The sequence below is a fragment of the Penaeus chinensis genome, chromosome 31 (assembly GCF_019202785.1).
Source record: "Penaeus chinensis breed Huanghai No. 1 chromosome 31, ASM1920278v2, whole genome shotgun sequence".
NCBI classification, from domain to species: Eukaryota; Metazoa; Arthropoda; class Malacostraca; order Decapoda; family Penaeidae; genus Penaeus; species Penaeus chinensis.
In genome coordinates this window covers 25,289,582-25,306,111 of record NC_061849.1, presented here as the reverse complement: position 1 = coordinate 25,306,111, position 16,530 = coordinate 25,289,582, and the positions used below count along the sequence as shown (strand labels likewise).

Genomic DNA, 16,530 nt, shown 5'->3' with positions numbered 1-16,530 from the left:
GAAAGAGTTTGCATTCTTGAGAGGGAAAAGATATTCAGAAGAAGGATGGGTATCCTATTGAACACGTTCTGTTTTTGTGTTTGTTTTTATGTTGCAGCCATTTCCCTTTATCTAGGCTCTTGTTTTCGCCCTTATTCTTCTTTGGATTGGAATTGTTCCATTTTACTATTTCTTCCTCCTTTTCCTCCAGCAGCATCGCGAAGGATGTCACTCCGGGAATTATGCATGACTGAATATATTCTTGAAGGTCCTGCCTCCTCTCCCCTTTGCTCCTCCCTTCCCCCTTTCCCTCAACCCTCCCTTCCCCCTTCCCCTTCCAGACACAGTGCTCCTTCTCTATACCCCTCCTCCCCTCCCTCCCCCTTCCCCCTTGACATTGAGGTCGCCTCCAGCACTCCAGAGGCGCTCCCGAGAGGCACCTCATAATTCCACCCTCCCTAGAAAGTGAAAGAGGACATCGTGCCGCCCTATATGGTCTCGTCAGGAGGGAGGGGGTGCGGGTAGTGGTAGAAGGGGAAGGGAGGGAGGGAGAGGGAAAGAGGGGAGGGATAGGGGAGAAGGGAAGGTGCCAGGACTTCCAGCACAGTTGCTATGTTCTTAAGGAAAGGGATTCCGGGGTGGGGTAGCCTTCTCTTCCCTCCCTCCCTCCCTCCCTCCCTCCCTCCCTCCCTCCCTCCCTCCCTCCCTCCCTCCCTCCCTCCCTCCCTCCCTCTCTCTCTCTCTCTCTCTCTCTCTCTCTCTCTCTCTCTCTCTCTCTCTCTCTCTCTCTCTCTCTCTCTCTCTTTTCTCTCTCTCTCTACCTCCCTCCCTCCCTCCCTCCCTCTCTCCCACTTCCTCCTCTCGGGTCTTTCGGCTGTTTTGAAATGTTACTCTGTCAGCGATTTTGATTAGTCAGCAGATTATTTTTTATATTATGTTTTTTTTTTTACATTTTTGTTTTCAAACTTGAGGAGCGAAACGGCCTTCGAGGATTGCGACTCTGTACGATTGCATGAATTGTTTGAATGCACATATATTGTCTGCGTATGTGAATGCACCAATGTGTGTTTATACGTCTGTGTGCGTGTGTAGCTATCTGTGTGCGTAGCGAAGAGGGCGCAGAAGGGCGTGTGCGTGCGTGTGAGTGCAAGGTGTGTGGAGCCTCGCTGCCGCCGTGGACGCGAGAGGCGGGAAGCGCGTGGGCCTGACTATATGACCTTGTGCCACTTTGCCTCCGCTGCCGGAATCGCTGCGGTGCCAAAACAGCGTTACCACATCCAGCCGCATAGCCTTACTTTTACTTTTAAGATGTGGCGTCGTTTTCCTGTATGGGGCGTGTTGGGTTGGGGTTTGGGGGGGTTGAGAGGGTTGGTTGGAGGAGGGGGTTCTGTTCTCATGAAGGAAACAGGAAGGAAAGGGGGAAGGGGGGGGGGTTTCTTGTTTGTTTGTTTGCCCCAGGTCTTGGATGGGTGCGAGATCTTTGAGGATTCAGTGATTCTCTCTCGCTTTCCTCCTGTTTATATATATATATATATATATATATATATATATATATATATATATAAAAGTATAAGTAAAAGACTTTTTATATATCCAGTTGCATTTATCTATAAGTATCTATATTTCCTTAGTTATATATATATTTATATCTGTCTGTCTTTATACCAATTTATTTATTCATCTTTCTATCTATCTGTTAAGATATTCACATACACGCATGTAGAGTACTTCTGTCTTCAGATACCCGTTATGGACGACCGTTTTAAAGAGATTCTCCATATCTGTGCCGATCCCTTTCCCTCTACCCCCCCCCCCCCTCCACGTATTCACACCCATCTACACAATTACAATAATAAAAAAGATAATACATTTTCCTTTCGGCCTTGGTTACTCTTTCTCTTAGCCTCCCCCTCCCCTCTCCCTCCTCTTTCCTCTTTCCCCTCTCCTTCCCCTTCCTCCTCTCCCTCTCCCTCCCCTTCCTTCTTTTCCCCACTCCCTCCCCTTCCCTCTTTCCCCTCTCCCTCCCTCCTCCCTTTCCCCGGTTCGGTGCAGTGGTGTGACACAGAGAGCGGGCGCGCGGGGAAGGTCAGGAACGGCTCTTTGGGAATCCTATAAATTGCGGAACTGGACCTTTTAAAATCTAGGTCAGCCAGGATAAGTGCTGCGGGAAGGGAGGGGGGCGAGGGAGGGATGGGATAGGAAGGAGGGATGAAGAGGAGTAGGAGGAGGTGTTTGAGAGGAAAGGAGGAAGGGTGGGAAGGAGGGAGGGAAGAAAGGAGATGAATGGGGGAGAAGGAGTGGTCGAGAGGAAAGGAAGGAGAAGGGATGGGGAGAGGGAGAGAGAGAGGGAGAAGGAGGGGAAGGAGGTTTTGAGTATGTGGGTTTACGAATACAGTCTCTGTTGCACTGGGTCATACGGCTGCTATTGAGTTGTCCTGAGTACCGTTGAATGAGGTCTCCTCTCTCTCTCTCTCTCTCTCTCTCTCTCTCTCTCTCTCTCTCTCTCTCTCTCTCTCTCTCTCTCTCTCTCTCTCTCTCTCTCTCTCTCTCTCTCTCAACGGCTCTAGACTGAAGTGTGTTACGGCGCAGTGGTTTTGAGTGCGCCTTGCGTGTGTTCAAGGGTAGGTCTCGGAGGAAGCATGCCAGTCATTTCCAGCTCCTCTTTCTTCCCCTTTCTTCTCTCCTTCAGTTTGTTCATGTATTTCCGTAGTGCCTTAGCACAAACGCAAACACACACACACACACACACACACACACACACACACACACACACACACACACACACACACACACACACACTTCCTCCCCCCTCCCCTTCCCCTCACACATACACATATACACTCACTCCCACACACAGACACTCACTCACACTCTCACACACACACTCCATAAAAAAGCGACTCGCCCGGCGCTTAACGAGCATGCAGGCCAACGGAGGTGCGGCCAGCGTGGGTGTCGTACTGGAAGTTAAAGTAGGGCGGATGGGACAGGTAGTCTCTCTCCCCCTCACGCTCCCTTCCCCTCCCTTCCCTCCCCGCTCTTCCCTCTCTTCCCTTCCTCCTTGTCATGCCGTTTAGAGCTCTGTTTCTTTTTTTTTTTTTTTTTTTTTTCTTTCTTTTATTACCGTCTTGTTCCTCTTGAGTTGTAAGGTTATTTGTGTGTGTGTGTGTTTTTTCTCTTCATTTGTCCGTTTTGATATATATATATATATATATATATATATTTAAATCTACCCGTCTCCTCTCTCTTTTTATATACTCATCTCTCTATCTCTATCTCTACCTATCTCTTCGTATGTATGTTTGCATGAATGTATGTAAGTATGCGTGTACTTACGTATGTGTGCGTCCTCGAGCGCGAAGGATTACTCACCTGAAATAGCCCACCTGTCACTTCTCATGTCAGACGAAATTAAGGCTAGGCCGGTAAGGTTGTATAACAGGGATGGATATGCTGGCAGTTTCCCCGGGGCTTCAGGAGGTTTTAACACATGCAGCCTTGTGCGTCAGACATCATATTATTATTGTTCTCTGAAAATAAGAGGTAGGGCGCTCTCCCTCTTTATATTCTTTCCTTCTCTCCCTTTTGTTTTATTTTTGTTTTGTTTTTTCCTTCGATTCAGTTCTTCTCTTACTCCTTTCTCCTCTCCTTCCTTTCTCCTTCCATTTCCTCAACCTCTTGCCTTCTCCCCTCCCTCCCGCCACACCCTCATGGGATAAAAAGTCACACACTCACGTCCCTATGCATGTAACACAGAGATTCATGCCATGTAACTGTTACGCGGTTGTGGTTTTTGTCACAACACAACAGACCCGAGTACGTTATTGTCCCTGTGGATTAGTCAGCAGAACTAGGGCAGTCTGCTTGGGGTGGTGGGGCGAAGGGGGGGGGGTCTCTGTATAGGGGGTTTATGGTTACTATTCTGCGCTGTGTTTGAGGTATGCGGAAGTAACTTGTTTCTTTCCCTATTCCTGGTCACCGTCTCTCTCTCTTTTCTCTCTCTCTCTCTCTCTCTCTCTCTCTCTCTCTCTCTCTCTCTCTCTCTCTCTCTCTCTCTCTCTCTCTCACACACACACACACACACACACACACACACACACACACACACACACACACACACACACACACACACACACACACACACACAGAAAAATGCAAATTAAGTCGACGCCAAAACTTTCATTTCATCTCTCTCAACTGCACGTGAACACTTGTTTCGAGAGTTAACATAAACAAACTCGGGCATTTCCCGGTACTCATGGCTTGTGTTATGTCCGTGGGCTAAAGAACAGCGAGGGGAGGGAAGAGTGGAAGAGAAGAAGCAGAGGGAAGGGAGTGCAGACGGAGGGAAGAAGGAAAGAAAGGAGTGTGGGAGGAGGGAAGGGGAAGAGAGGGGAGGGGGTAGTGGGAGGAGGGAAGAAGGGGAATGCGACACTGTGGACAAAGGACGCAGTGTTGGGTAGGCTTTCCCGTGAACCTGTGACCTGCTCTAGTTTCTAAGGGTGGGTCGGTAGGGTGAAGAGGAGGAGGAGGAGGAGGAGGAGGAGAGGGAGGGATGGGGTGAGGAGTAAATCACCTTCTTCCTGGCCCGGGTAGGATACTCCGCCTCTCATCTTATCTCTCATCTCCATCCTCATTTCAACTCCCCTTTTTCACGCCGAAAAGCGAGAGGAAAAAAAAAAAAAAAAGGAAATGGCGTTGTGATTATACTTTTTTTTCTTTTTAAGAGCAGCGTGAGTTCGATCAGGTGCGGGCAGATCATCCTAGAAGCGTCTCGGAGGTGGGGTGGGGACCGGGTGTAGAGGGAGGGTTTAAGGGGCATCAGGAGGGGGTCGAGACCACGAAGTAATTACAGGTAGGAGGGGGAGGGCAGGGAGGGAGGGCAGGTTCGTAGGGGGTAAAGGAGAGGTTTAGTGACGGTCGCATCAACTGCTACAGTGCGCCTGCGGTTGCCGTGTGGCTTTCGTAGGTTAACCTACTTGGGGGGGGAGGGGTAGGAGGGTGCAAGTGTAATATTTCTTGCGTTGTAGTTGTTGTGGGTGTAGGTGCGTTGCGGTCGAACTTACAGTTAGGTGAACGGATCGAACGAACGTACACACGGACACACACAGAGACACATAATACACACACTGCCTTTGTGACACGAGTGCCCGCCAATGCACGCCGCTTGACACCGGAGATGCTCCGCCGAAAACATGCGGTGTCGAAGAAAGGAAGAGAAAGTTCTTTTCTCTCCCGCTTTTTGTTGGCGAAGGGACAGGTTATCCGTCACTCGAGGGAGAGCTAGGGTTAGACAGGGTGAAAGGTGTGTGTGGAGAAGGGGCTTCGGGTGAGGGAGGGAAGACGGGAGGGAGGGAGGGGGAGGGCAGGGCGTGGAGGGTAACAAGGAAGCGAGGAGTAAGGCGAGAGCGCCACCTGCCGCCGCGCGTGGGCGACGGAACGCGGCCAGGTGTCGCCAGGCTCAGCACCTCCCAGGATTATTGTCTTTTTTGCTGCAGTAACGCGCATGCTGCTCTATGGATCTTCCTGTGTTGCTTTCTTTCTCTTTTTAGTCTCGATATTTTTATGTATTTGTTTATAACATGGACATGTACATATATATATACATGGATCAGTTTGCCGTCGAGGAAAATTGTTCCAATAACCAATCTCTCTCATTAATAGGCAGCGGCGGTCGTGGATTGAATAATTTTGGTCCTTTTCACATTTGATACACTTTACCTGTTGTGTACGTCATTACGTAAAGCTTACTTACAAGGCAATTACGCAACCCAGAATTCTGTGAGTGTCTGTGCGGTACGTTTTGTCACATTCCGGTTTCTTGTGCAGCGCGGTTTAAGACTGGGGAGACTGCTTGTAAACGCTTAGAGCATCCTTTTTATTTGTTCGCCAAGAATGAGAAATGCATCGAACATCTAAAAGGTCTCCGATCAATAAAGCAGCAGTCTCCCCTCCCTTCCCCTCCCCCCCCTCCTCCTCCTCTTCCTCCTCCTCCCTCTCCCTCTCCCCCAAGCGAGCTGTAAAAGGAAACTTTGGGAGCTTAAAATAATCCCGAGAGTACGAATTTAACCTCCATGGCCTCGCCACCAAACTTTTCTTTGTTTTTATGTTTACTCTTTCACGCCCTCTCGTTTACCTGGGGAGAGAGAGAGAGAGAGAGAGAGAGAGAGAGAGAGAGAGAGAGAGAGAGAGAGAGAGAGAGAGAGAGAGAGAGAGAGAGAGAGAGAGAGAGAGAGAGAGAGAGAGAGATAGTAAAATGATTCACCCGAATGCAAAGGAAGTGAAACAAAAGCACATCGCAGCTTGACCCCATATCCACTCCTTCCCTCCCTCCAAGCACAAGGAGACAAACACCACGGGCACAAACACGTATTACACGTAAACATGCAGCCCAAGATGATGAGGACTCAATACCTCCTTGTAGACACGGAGAAATCGACATTGGCGCCAACTGAACGCTTCCGGTTAGCGCGTCTTCTGGCAACGCTGAAAGAAAATGAACGCCAAGTAAACAAACCGCCACATGCCAGAGGTACAAGATCCGTGCTTCAGTTTAATTATTATTTTTTATTATTATTATTTTCATTCATTGATTTATTTTCTTATCCGTTTTATATCGCATTGCTGTGATGTTCGAGGGTGGGGGTATGGGTTTGAGGGGGGGGAAGGGGAAGGGAATAGGTTTGGAGGAAATCGATTAAGTTTGTATATGTTGGTAGATTTTTTTTTTATCGGTCTGCACGCTGCTATAAATATATGAATGTTGGTGTTTTATCGGCTGGTTTATTAATAGTTATATACCCTCTTCCTTTCCTCAGTGTAGTATAGCTCAAACTCTCTAAAAGTTAAATTAGAATTAGCTGCACGGCATTCCGGCCTCTGTTATATAAAGTAGAGGCTTTTTATATATAAAAAGTAAGAGAGGCAGTATATAGAGCGACCGAACGGCGCCTCCGCCGTTACCTGGCCGGATATGGGCGTACAGGTGAAATGCAGTGTTGCCAAGGTTCGGCCATGGTTTCGAAAGCCATTCTTAGCGCACGAAACATGTTCAGACCCAGGAAGGCATGGCGAGATCCCAGGCACGCGTACGCTATTTGCTTGTGGGGGATTCGGTTTCCCGGGTGTATTGGAAGATATTTTGCAAGGGTGCCAGGATGACTCAGTGTCATCAGCGGTAAGACAGGCACAGTGCCAAGTGCCAGGCGGGTAAGTCAGCAGGTAGGACAACAACGGGGCCCGATCCATCCGCATATTTGCTCTTGTACACAAACGCGCCACGCGATGCCTTGTTCGCAGGACGGCTGCGGATGAGCGAGCGACTTCGAGCGATGACAGAAGCGAATAGGAAGCAATTAGTGCCGTACCGAGAGCAAACAAGGGCGGCAGAGAGAAGGTATGGAGCTTGGAACAGGTGGACCATCAAAAGTTATTTTTATTGGCCTCACGCAGGGCTTAGTGCCAGCTCATAGCTCGGGCGCGCGAATAGTGCGCACCTTCGACTTCTTTTTTTTCATTCGTACTATTTCTGGCAACCCTTTCGCCCAAATTTAATGGAAAGGGAAGCTGTTTGCTATGTCAACATTTCCTCTCGGCAGCGGAACGTCCCGCTGGTGCCGGCGGCGGGGAACTTTCAATCGGGTTTTGCGCGAATGGAGCTGCTCTTTCCCGAAGGTGATCTATGCCTGTGATGATGACGGCGTGATAAGTGGACAAGCACGGGGGGGGGGGGGGTGCTTTAGATTGAGAAGGAATCCTAGCGGCTTTTTGCTGAGTCAAGTAAACCGCGGGATTGTAACTTGGCATTCTCGCCGGCGCTGCGGAATATGTCCTCGTGTCCATTAGCAACCTTGTAAGTAGCAGTAAACAGGTTTGACATTCCTTAATTAGGTTTAGATTATGTAATGACAAGTCAGTCGATGATTTGCTGATGTTGACAGAATGAACATGCAATTTGATACGTGGATTCCCGGGGCAGTTTGAACACGTAAAACAGTATTTAGAGAATGTATGACTTACATCCAGTCTTCAGGCGATCCGTTTCACAGATGCGGTTGAGTCGTCCAAACCCCCAGACGCACACACGCACACGCGCACACACACGCACACGCAGACACACCAGTCTCTCTCTCTCTCTCTCTCTCTCTCTCTCTCTCTCTCTCTCTCTCTCTCTCTCTCTCTCTCTCTCTCTCTCTCTCTCTCTCTCACTCAGCCACCCATTCTCAATCTCACTCTCACTTACTTATTCTCACTCTCACTTTCACTCCTACTCACACTCACTCGTTCGCAAGAGAGATAGCATGTCTTAAAAAAAGAAAAAGCTATCACTTGGATGAGGCAGCGATGTCCACATACCTTCACACACACGTTACTGAGATGGAAGTGAAGGTTAGGTTCATCCAATCACTTTTATTTTAGTCATTTTTTTCTCAAGAGCAAGACAAAGCGTAGCTCTAAAGTGAAAATAAGAATGATTATCACCCAAGAAAGAGCGCCAAGTGTGAGTGAAATTAGTCCACAATAAACAAATGTAGTATGACGTGGGGACCGCAGCAGCCAATGGGAATGCGACCTCGGCTTTTGTCGGTGAGAGGGAAAGTCGGCGCTCCCGCCAAAATCCTCCCGCGTTCTTTTTAAATCATGCGGAAATGGCGCGTTTCCTGTCCGAAGAGCGGTCGCTGGACGTGCGTTTCGGAGGGAGGGAGGGGGAGGGCGCAGTTTTGTGTTTTTTGCGGAAATGTGCAAGTGTCATGGCTGCGGCGCCATACATACATCAAGATTTCCTCGTGTTGATGGATGACAGGCAGGTCGCTTCCCGTGATGGATGGGGTGGCGGGCGGGTCGTCCTGCGCGTGTTGCTCGGTAACGCCTGCTTGGTTAGATGGGGTTGAGTCTTTATTGTTTTCATGGTTTATGAGTAGTCTTGAGTCATTAATAATATCTCAGTTTTATTAGGCCTTTTTCTCTGGGTGGGGGAGAGAAGACTTAGATCAAGATAAGCTATATATAGCCAGTCATCCTGAGGTCGTGTACATGGCACAGCGGGAAGCCAGTGACAATCCTTCTTCCTTTTTGGCTCCCGTCCAACTGGAAGAGAGAGAGAGGGGGAGAGAGAGAGAGAGAGAGAGAGAGAGAGAGAGAGAGAGAGAGAGAGAGAGAGAGAGAGAGACAGTCAAGCACCCTCAAGGTTCTTGAAGTCTACTGTCGCCACCACGGCCATCGCCGCCCCTCGCCCTGAAGCAAGAACCCCCCACTATGTACCGGAGTCGCTGGCGAAACGATCCGGCCCTCCACCACGAACCGAGAGCGAGGGAAAACGAGAAGAGGCCAAACGCGGAGGATTTTTCGGGCAGCAGCTAGGCTAGGACCGGGCTAGGCTGGGCTAGGGCTAGGCGGGATGTGGCTGGCTGGTGGCGGTGGCGGCGGCGGCGGCGGGGGTTGCTCAAGCGGCCCGACAGCCACTTTCGCTTGACCCACTGGCACACTTTAACCGCGCGGATGCCGATCGGCCATTTTCCTTCCCTCTTTTTTTCGTTATTATTTATTTCTCTCTCTTTCTTTCTCTCCTTTATTGACCTTCGCTTCTTGTATTTTGTTTTTGAACTACTGATGTTGTTTTTTTGGGGGTGGTGGTTAGGTACGTTTGTTTACATGTTGATTTTTTTGTTTTACTTTGCGGGGGGGGATAAGCCCTTGACTTGTTTTTTTGTTTTTGTTTTTGTTTTAAGTTCTAGAACATTGTGTAGGTTTTCGAACGGACTCTTTGGTTTTGAATAAAGGTGTTCCTTCTTAGTAGGAGATGCACTCTTGCACTCTCACTTGACTAGTGCCGTTGCAAGATGCCGCCTTCCAAACCACTAGTGTTGCAAGTCAAGGTGAAGAGGCTAGAGTTGCAATTTGTTTTGTTTTTTTGTTTTTCAGTCGGTGTGATCTGATCCTTGGGGTGTGTTGTTGTTGTTGTCATTGTTGTCGCTGTTGTTCATTTTTCTGACTTTCATCCGATTTTGTCAAGTGTTTCTTTGTTGGTGCCTGGAAGCGTGCGTCAGGTGAAGGTGGATAGGGAGAGGAGGAAAGGGCATTTAAGGGTGGGCGGGGATGTTAGGGGCGATGCGGGTGTGTGTTGTAAGGCCTAGGGAACGATCAGATAGGGGCACGTATGTAGGCCTAAGTCAAGGGGCGGGGAGGTGCAGTAGCTTGGCTGGGGAGGGATGGGGGATGAAGGTATGTCTGGGGCCGCATTCAGATAAAAAGTGAAAGCGGTTCTCGGACGCGATGACGTGGGCAGATACCTCCCCTCTCCCCCCTCTCCCATCCCCTATTGCCTCCCCTTTACCCCCTCCCTCCCCCCTCCCCCTACGTCACGTGACCCCTTGTGCCACGTCCGGGTTTAGGGTTCTTGGGACCTGTAAGGAAGGTCGGACTGCCTTTACCCCGTCACTTGGAGCTCTTGTGCTTTTTGTGGGATTACGTTTGCGTTCTCGTTCGGTTATTGTCGTACCCTCTTTCCGTGGATGTGGTTATTTTGTTATCATTGTTGTAACTTGTTGATGCTGTTGCCATGTCTATTGTTATTACCGTTGATGTTGCTGTTAGCATTGTTGTTATTATTGCTCTTGCGGTTATTGCCATTGCTATTACCATTACTATTACTGCTACAACTACCACTACTACTACCAGCTGTAAAGGAAAGTGTGTATCTGTGGGGATTAATAAAAGATCTGTATAAGCCTATGAGTGTGTCTGTGTGTAATGAGTCTTCCGTCACACTTCTCTCGGTATTAGGACTAGCGCAAAGGGCGTGGCGTCTCCGTTGTCAAGATGGCCGGAGCTCTTAACAATGTCTTCGATTGTAAAGAGGAAAAAAATAAGAAATAAAAAGATGAAGGAAGGAATTAGAGTCACCGTGTCTAGAGCATGTGACGTAAGACGGAGTGAGGAACGGTCTGAATGTCAACAGAATTTGCTCTTGAAGAAGCTCAAAAGAAAATGTATATGATGAAAAGAATTTAAAAGTATAGATTTGATCCATCCGTATGATTTTTGTTTTGATTCTAGAAGTCGTACTGCGAACCTTACGTAGCCGAGAGTCCGTCTGAAAGAAAGTGTCCACTAATAATGTGTTACGGGGACGCTGAGGGTAGGAAGTGGCGGGGGGGGGGGGGGGGGGGGGGGGCAGCGGCAGGTGACTGCACGCTGCGCTTGGACCTTCACCGCTCGTCGGAAGTAGATGGTAACACTCCTCTCTCTCCGTCTTTGTGTATCTCTGTCTTTATCTGTCTGTCTACCTCTCTCTCTCTCTCCATCTTCTTCTCTCTCTCTCTCTCTCTCTCTCTCTCTCTCTCTCTCTCTCTCTCTCTCTTCTTCTTCTTCTTCTTCTTCTTCTTCTTCTTCTTCTTCTTTTTCTTCCCTCTCTCTTCTGAGGCCTCTCTTCTATATCTTCCTCTCCTTCTCTCGCTACCCCTTTTTCCTCCTTTACTCCTCTTCTCCTATCTTTCTTTTTTCTCCTCCCTCCTCCCCATTCTGGCTCATGCTGTGATCCAATAGTCATGTCTAGTCAGTCTTATACCCCACCCAAACCCCACTCCCACCCCTGCCCCTGCCCTTCCTGTGCCCCCTCCCGTGAACCTCATCTTTCTTCACAGCATTAAGGAGAGCCCTTGCGCAAGTCAGGGGGTTCAAGGGGGTTCAGTGAGGGAGGGTTTATTTGTTTTATTCTGTGTTCCTTCTTTTCCTTCTTGTTTTTCTGGTTTGTCGGGAGTTTTTTTATGTGTGTATGCCGCAGCGTGCGTGAATGTACTGGGACTTGGCGAAGCAGTGACGGCCCAGTGCCACAAGGAAATCTGCCCCAGTTTCTTTCCTGGTGCTTTGAGTGTTCCGTATTATTATTGTTGTTATTATTTTTATTATGATGATGATTATTATTGATATTGTTCTAGTTGTGGTCGTTGTTGCTGTTTTCTTCTTATTAAAGTTATTGCTGTTTTTGTTTTGTTGTGATTTTCTTGTTTCGTTCATACTTCCAAAGGGTCGAACAGACATGTAAGAGTGAAACCGAAAGCCATGGCGAACACGCGGAGGCTACGTGGCCTAGTATGTGTTACGTCTGGTCGTTATGAGCGTGTCGTAACGTTTGTGCGTGACGGTCGACATAAGTGGCTGTCGTAACTCTCCAACCTCCTCCTTCTCTTCTCTTTTTCCTCCATCTCCTCCACTTCCTACTCTTACTCCACCCCCTGGAGCTGCAGCATTTCTTCCTACCCCACTACTTCCACCCCAGTCTTCCTCTTCTTTCCATCCACTTCTTTCTAAGAGATGGTTAGCCAGGCCTGACGACACCCGCGTTCGTGTCCCCTTCTCTGAGAACGAGGATCGGGAAATAACGTAGAAAGGGAAATCAGGAAGAAGAGGGAAACGGGGAACAAAATCACGAAAGGGCAAATGGCAAGGATGGAGGAGAAAGAAAAACGCAGCGAAGACAGAGGCGTCGGAATGCACCGGAGGACTAAGAAGGCGAACAAACAAAAGAAGTGAGAACGTCGAGGTCTAACAAAAAAGTCTCCCAGCGGACGGGAGCAGCTATGAGGGCCGGGTTTGGTGGGGGGATAGTGGGGGTGGGGGGCAGACGGCCTTGTGTCTTGAGGGGGAGGGGGTTGCGTACTGCTGGTGAAAGTATCTCTACAGCGCCGTCACTAAGGTAATAAGGTCACCCATGGACGTACATGTATACACACCCGGCATGTGCACATAATCTGGCGTTTGTTTCAGTGTTTAGGGGTGGGGGATGGGGTGGGGTAGAAGGTGGATTTGATGGTGATGGGGGTGAGGGAGGGGGTAAGGAGGGGCAGTCTCGAGCAGAGATCTTATGATGAACGGATAGAACTTGTGCATGTGCTAGAGGGGTACATGACGAGGAGAAAGGGGGACGGTGGGCAGAGGGAGCTGGGGAGGGTAGCACTTAAAAAGTACTTCGGCACTTTGGGGAAGTGGGGAGACGGGGAAGAGAGGGAGAGGGAGGAATGGTAAGAGAGAGATTGTATTTCTCACTCGGTGGTTGGCAGACTATCTGGTACACTAAATGATGGAGACTTTTGTGCGAACAGTGACGAAGCGGTTATTAGGGGGGGAATGGCAGGGTGACAGCAACAAAACACGGAATAACAGTAATGGTCGTCATTACGAAAACTGCGATGATTGTGACATGCATGATGCTGACAGTACTGATGCTAACGACAGTCATGGTGATGCCTAAACGTGTGTTATTTGTGGCATTTGGCGGTAGGTAATGTCAAGTTTGGGAGCTTTGACAATGCCAGCACTTGTTGCGCGTGATGTCAAGCCATAAAACACAGGTGTTTCGGACAGTCCTGGGGGCTGATTCATAACAGGTGTGTATATGTGTGTGTGTGTGTGTGAGAGAGAGAGAGAGAGAGAGAGAGAGAGAGAGAGAGAGAGAGAGAGAGAGAGAGAGAGAGAGAGAGAGAGAGAGAGAGAGAGAGAAGAAAGAACATCTCATTCTCGACACGGAATGAAACCATCCCATACATAGTACCGCTGATTACGCACCAGCAGCTGAACACCGAATACGAAAAGGAAGACCACATAACAAACATCTCAGCTATGTGGCAGCAACATGCAGATGCGGAGGTGTTAAACAACCTCCTCGTCACGGAAATTGGTCAGGTTACTCTGTCTGACCTGTTTTGGGGAGTTGCCTGAACGGGAAGATTGGCTAATGCCTGCTGAGTGGGGAGGAAGTGATGTACCCTGCTGCCGTGGAGAGCTGATGGCCCCATTGCTGCTGGAAGTGGCGGTGACATGCACTGTGTTTTCTGGTTTGAAGTGGCGCTTTGCAGGGATTTTCTCGGCATGGGGGGAGGGGTGATTGAAGGTGGGTTGTGCAGTGTGTGTGTGTGTGTGTGTGTGTGTGTGTGTGTGAGAGAGAGAGAGAGAAAGAGAGAAAGAGAGAGAGAGAGAGAGAGAGAGAGAGAGAGAGAGAGAGAGAGAGAGAGAGAGAGAGAGAGAGAGAAAATACGTGGCAGTAGATGCGTGTAGTAATATGCATTGGCCGTATGTGCGGGCCAAGGTGTTTATGTTACATAATACGCGTGATAACCACACTCGGGGACTAGATATGAATGCCGAATATGTTTTATCAGCTCGTCCCACGGCCTGCCGCCGTATCTCTGCGCAATGGACGGGCACTGTGAGCAAAGGATGAACAAAACACAATACTGAACACTGTTGATAGAGATTAAAACAACGAAATAAATGCAGAATACTGATGCAAGAGGATGAGATCGTGAGCGTAGTTTACAACACAGCGAGTCTGTTTCTCCGACTCGCTCATGTGTGGGTGTTTTATCAGTTCTCTCCTCTTCCCTTCCTTCGTCCTCGTTATTATCTCTTAATACCCCCACATCCATATCGACTTCCTCTCACACTCGCATTTTTGTCTCCTCTTGCTCCACCTTTTTTTTCTCTCTCTCTTTCTTCTCTCCTCCTCCTTCCCCCTTCCCCTCCCCCTCCCCCTCCTACTCATAACCCCCACATCCTTCTCCACTTCCTCTTGTCACACGGCCTTCAGGTAGCAGAGCCGGTGACGCAACATGAACATTGTTTCGCAAAGAGTTCATAGGGTTTCACCAAGCTCCTTTTATTATGGCTTCCAATGGGGTCCTTCTCTCCCCCCTCCCTCTCTCCCCTCACCCCTTACTCCAGGAAGGTAACCCCAGCCCCCTCTTTCCTTCCTCCCTCCCTCCCTCTCCCTCCTGTAAGGTACCCCCACTCTCTTCCCTCCCCTCTCTTTTCATTCCCCCGATCCCAGTAAGGTAACCCCTTCCCTCTTCACTCTCTCCCTCCCCCCGTCTTCCAGTAACTTACCCCCTCCCTCTTCCTTCAGAACCTCCCCCCCCCCACAATGGTTCCACAGTCTCCTCCCAGGAAGTCCCAATGTTTGTTGTGCTCGGTACACGTTGTATCACTAAGGGATTATTGTTATTGTTGTTGTTATGGTTGTTATTGTTATTTCGGTCGCGTGACACCTTGCTTCTTCCAATCTTGAGTTTCCCCCGCGCCCTCTTCCTCTTCGGTATTTCCTCTTTTCGTAGATGGAGGAGGTGGAGGAGGAAGAAAAGAAGAGAGGGGAGAAGAAGAGAGGAGGGAAGGCTTTCTCGTGGTTTGCTTTATCTTGAATGATAGTCGTTGCATCATAGGTTTCTTATCACGATTTATCATTGTTTACACGAAATCTAAAGCCAGGATTCCTGTGTCATTGCGCCGGCACTTGTCTTCGCGGGTTAAATAACCTAACAAATTTAGGTTTATTTTTTTATTGTTTAATTATTATTATTATTATTATTTTGGGGGGCATTTTTAATTCGTTTGCTCTTATTCATTTTCTTGGTAAACTTGTCTCGAGGTTTTATTTGTGTTTGTTTTATGTATTTTTGGCGGGGTTAAATGAGGCCAAGATATCTGCATGGCTTATTTGTCTTGTCTTTTCTTTTTTTTTTTCCTTCCCTTCCCCCAAGTCTCTCCCTTTTTTATCAAATTTATGCAAGTGGAAAATTTGAAACACGAAAAAAGCAAACTTGAGCCTCGGTGATTTCCTGTAAGAGGGTCGGCAATAGCGGGGTCCTGGTCCTTGTAACGGGGTTGAAGATCTGGGTCTAGTTCAGGGCGACCCAGTTCCCTTACCTTCACTCTCGCTCGCCCGGCACGTACGCACACACGCGCACACACATACACGCATGCGCACACATTCACGTACACGCATACACGTTCACGTACTCGCATACAGGTGTTTGGCAACGTGTGCGAGTGATTGCGCCCGCATGCATGCACTCAGCATTAAAACGCGCACATACACACACACACACACACACACACACACACACACACACACACACACTGAACACAGGAATATATAATAATTTAAAATGTAAACTTCGAACACTTCCAATCTGTTATATCTGTCTGTCTTAATGTCTTATGTGAACGTGCGTGCGTATGTGCGCTTTGAAATATGTGACGTCACAACGAGATTCCATAGAAATGTCCCTACGTCACGCACGCAAGTCTCGTTGAAACACACGCTGCATCATCGCCAGTGGTTCTGTCCGTTTATACTCACTCGTGTACGTATAAACTCGTACGTGTACGCATAAGCTCGTGCTACGTTTAAACTCGCGCGTGTACTCTCGTGCAGGTGTGCTACGGTTGTTGATTCTGGTCCCGGGGTAGGGGGAAGGGGAGGGGCCAAGACCAGGAGAGAAAGTGCTTGGAGAAATCAGGAGACATTTCCGGGGGTCTTCCATATCCGTTTATGGTGTGTGCTCTCATGATCCTCCCTCTCAGTCGTCGCGCAGGCTTTTATGGGATGGCGTGTGTTTATGTTTGTGGCTGTGCGTTCGTATGAGTATAGATTGATGAAGATATAGGTAGATAGATAGATAAATTTAGATAGATTACTTCCTGTCTCCGGTACGCACACATTCACTATCTCTTGGTGTACACACACACACACACACTAGCAGGCGCTAAGGTAGGCTA

The 16,530-nt window shown here is 48.7% G+C and overlaps 1 protein-coding gene across 9 annotated transcripts in view; it reads left to right on the top strand.

The window, feature by feature from the left end:
* Positions 1–16,530, top strand: part of LOC125041704 (ecdysone-induced protein 74EF-like) — a 412,339-nt gene that overhangs the window by 380,277 nt on the left and 15,532 nt on the right. The window lies entirely within an intron of this gene.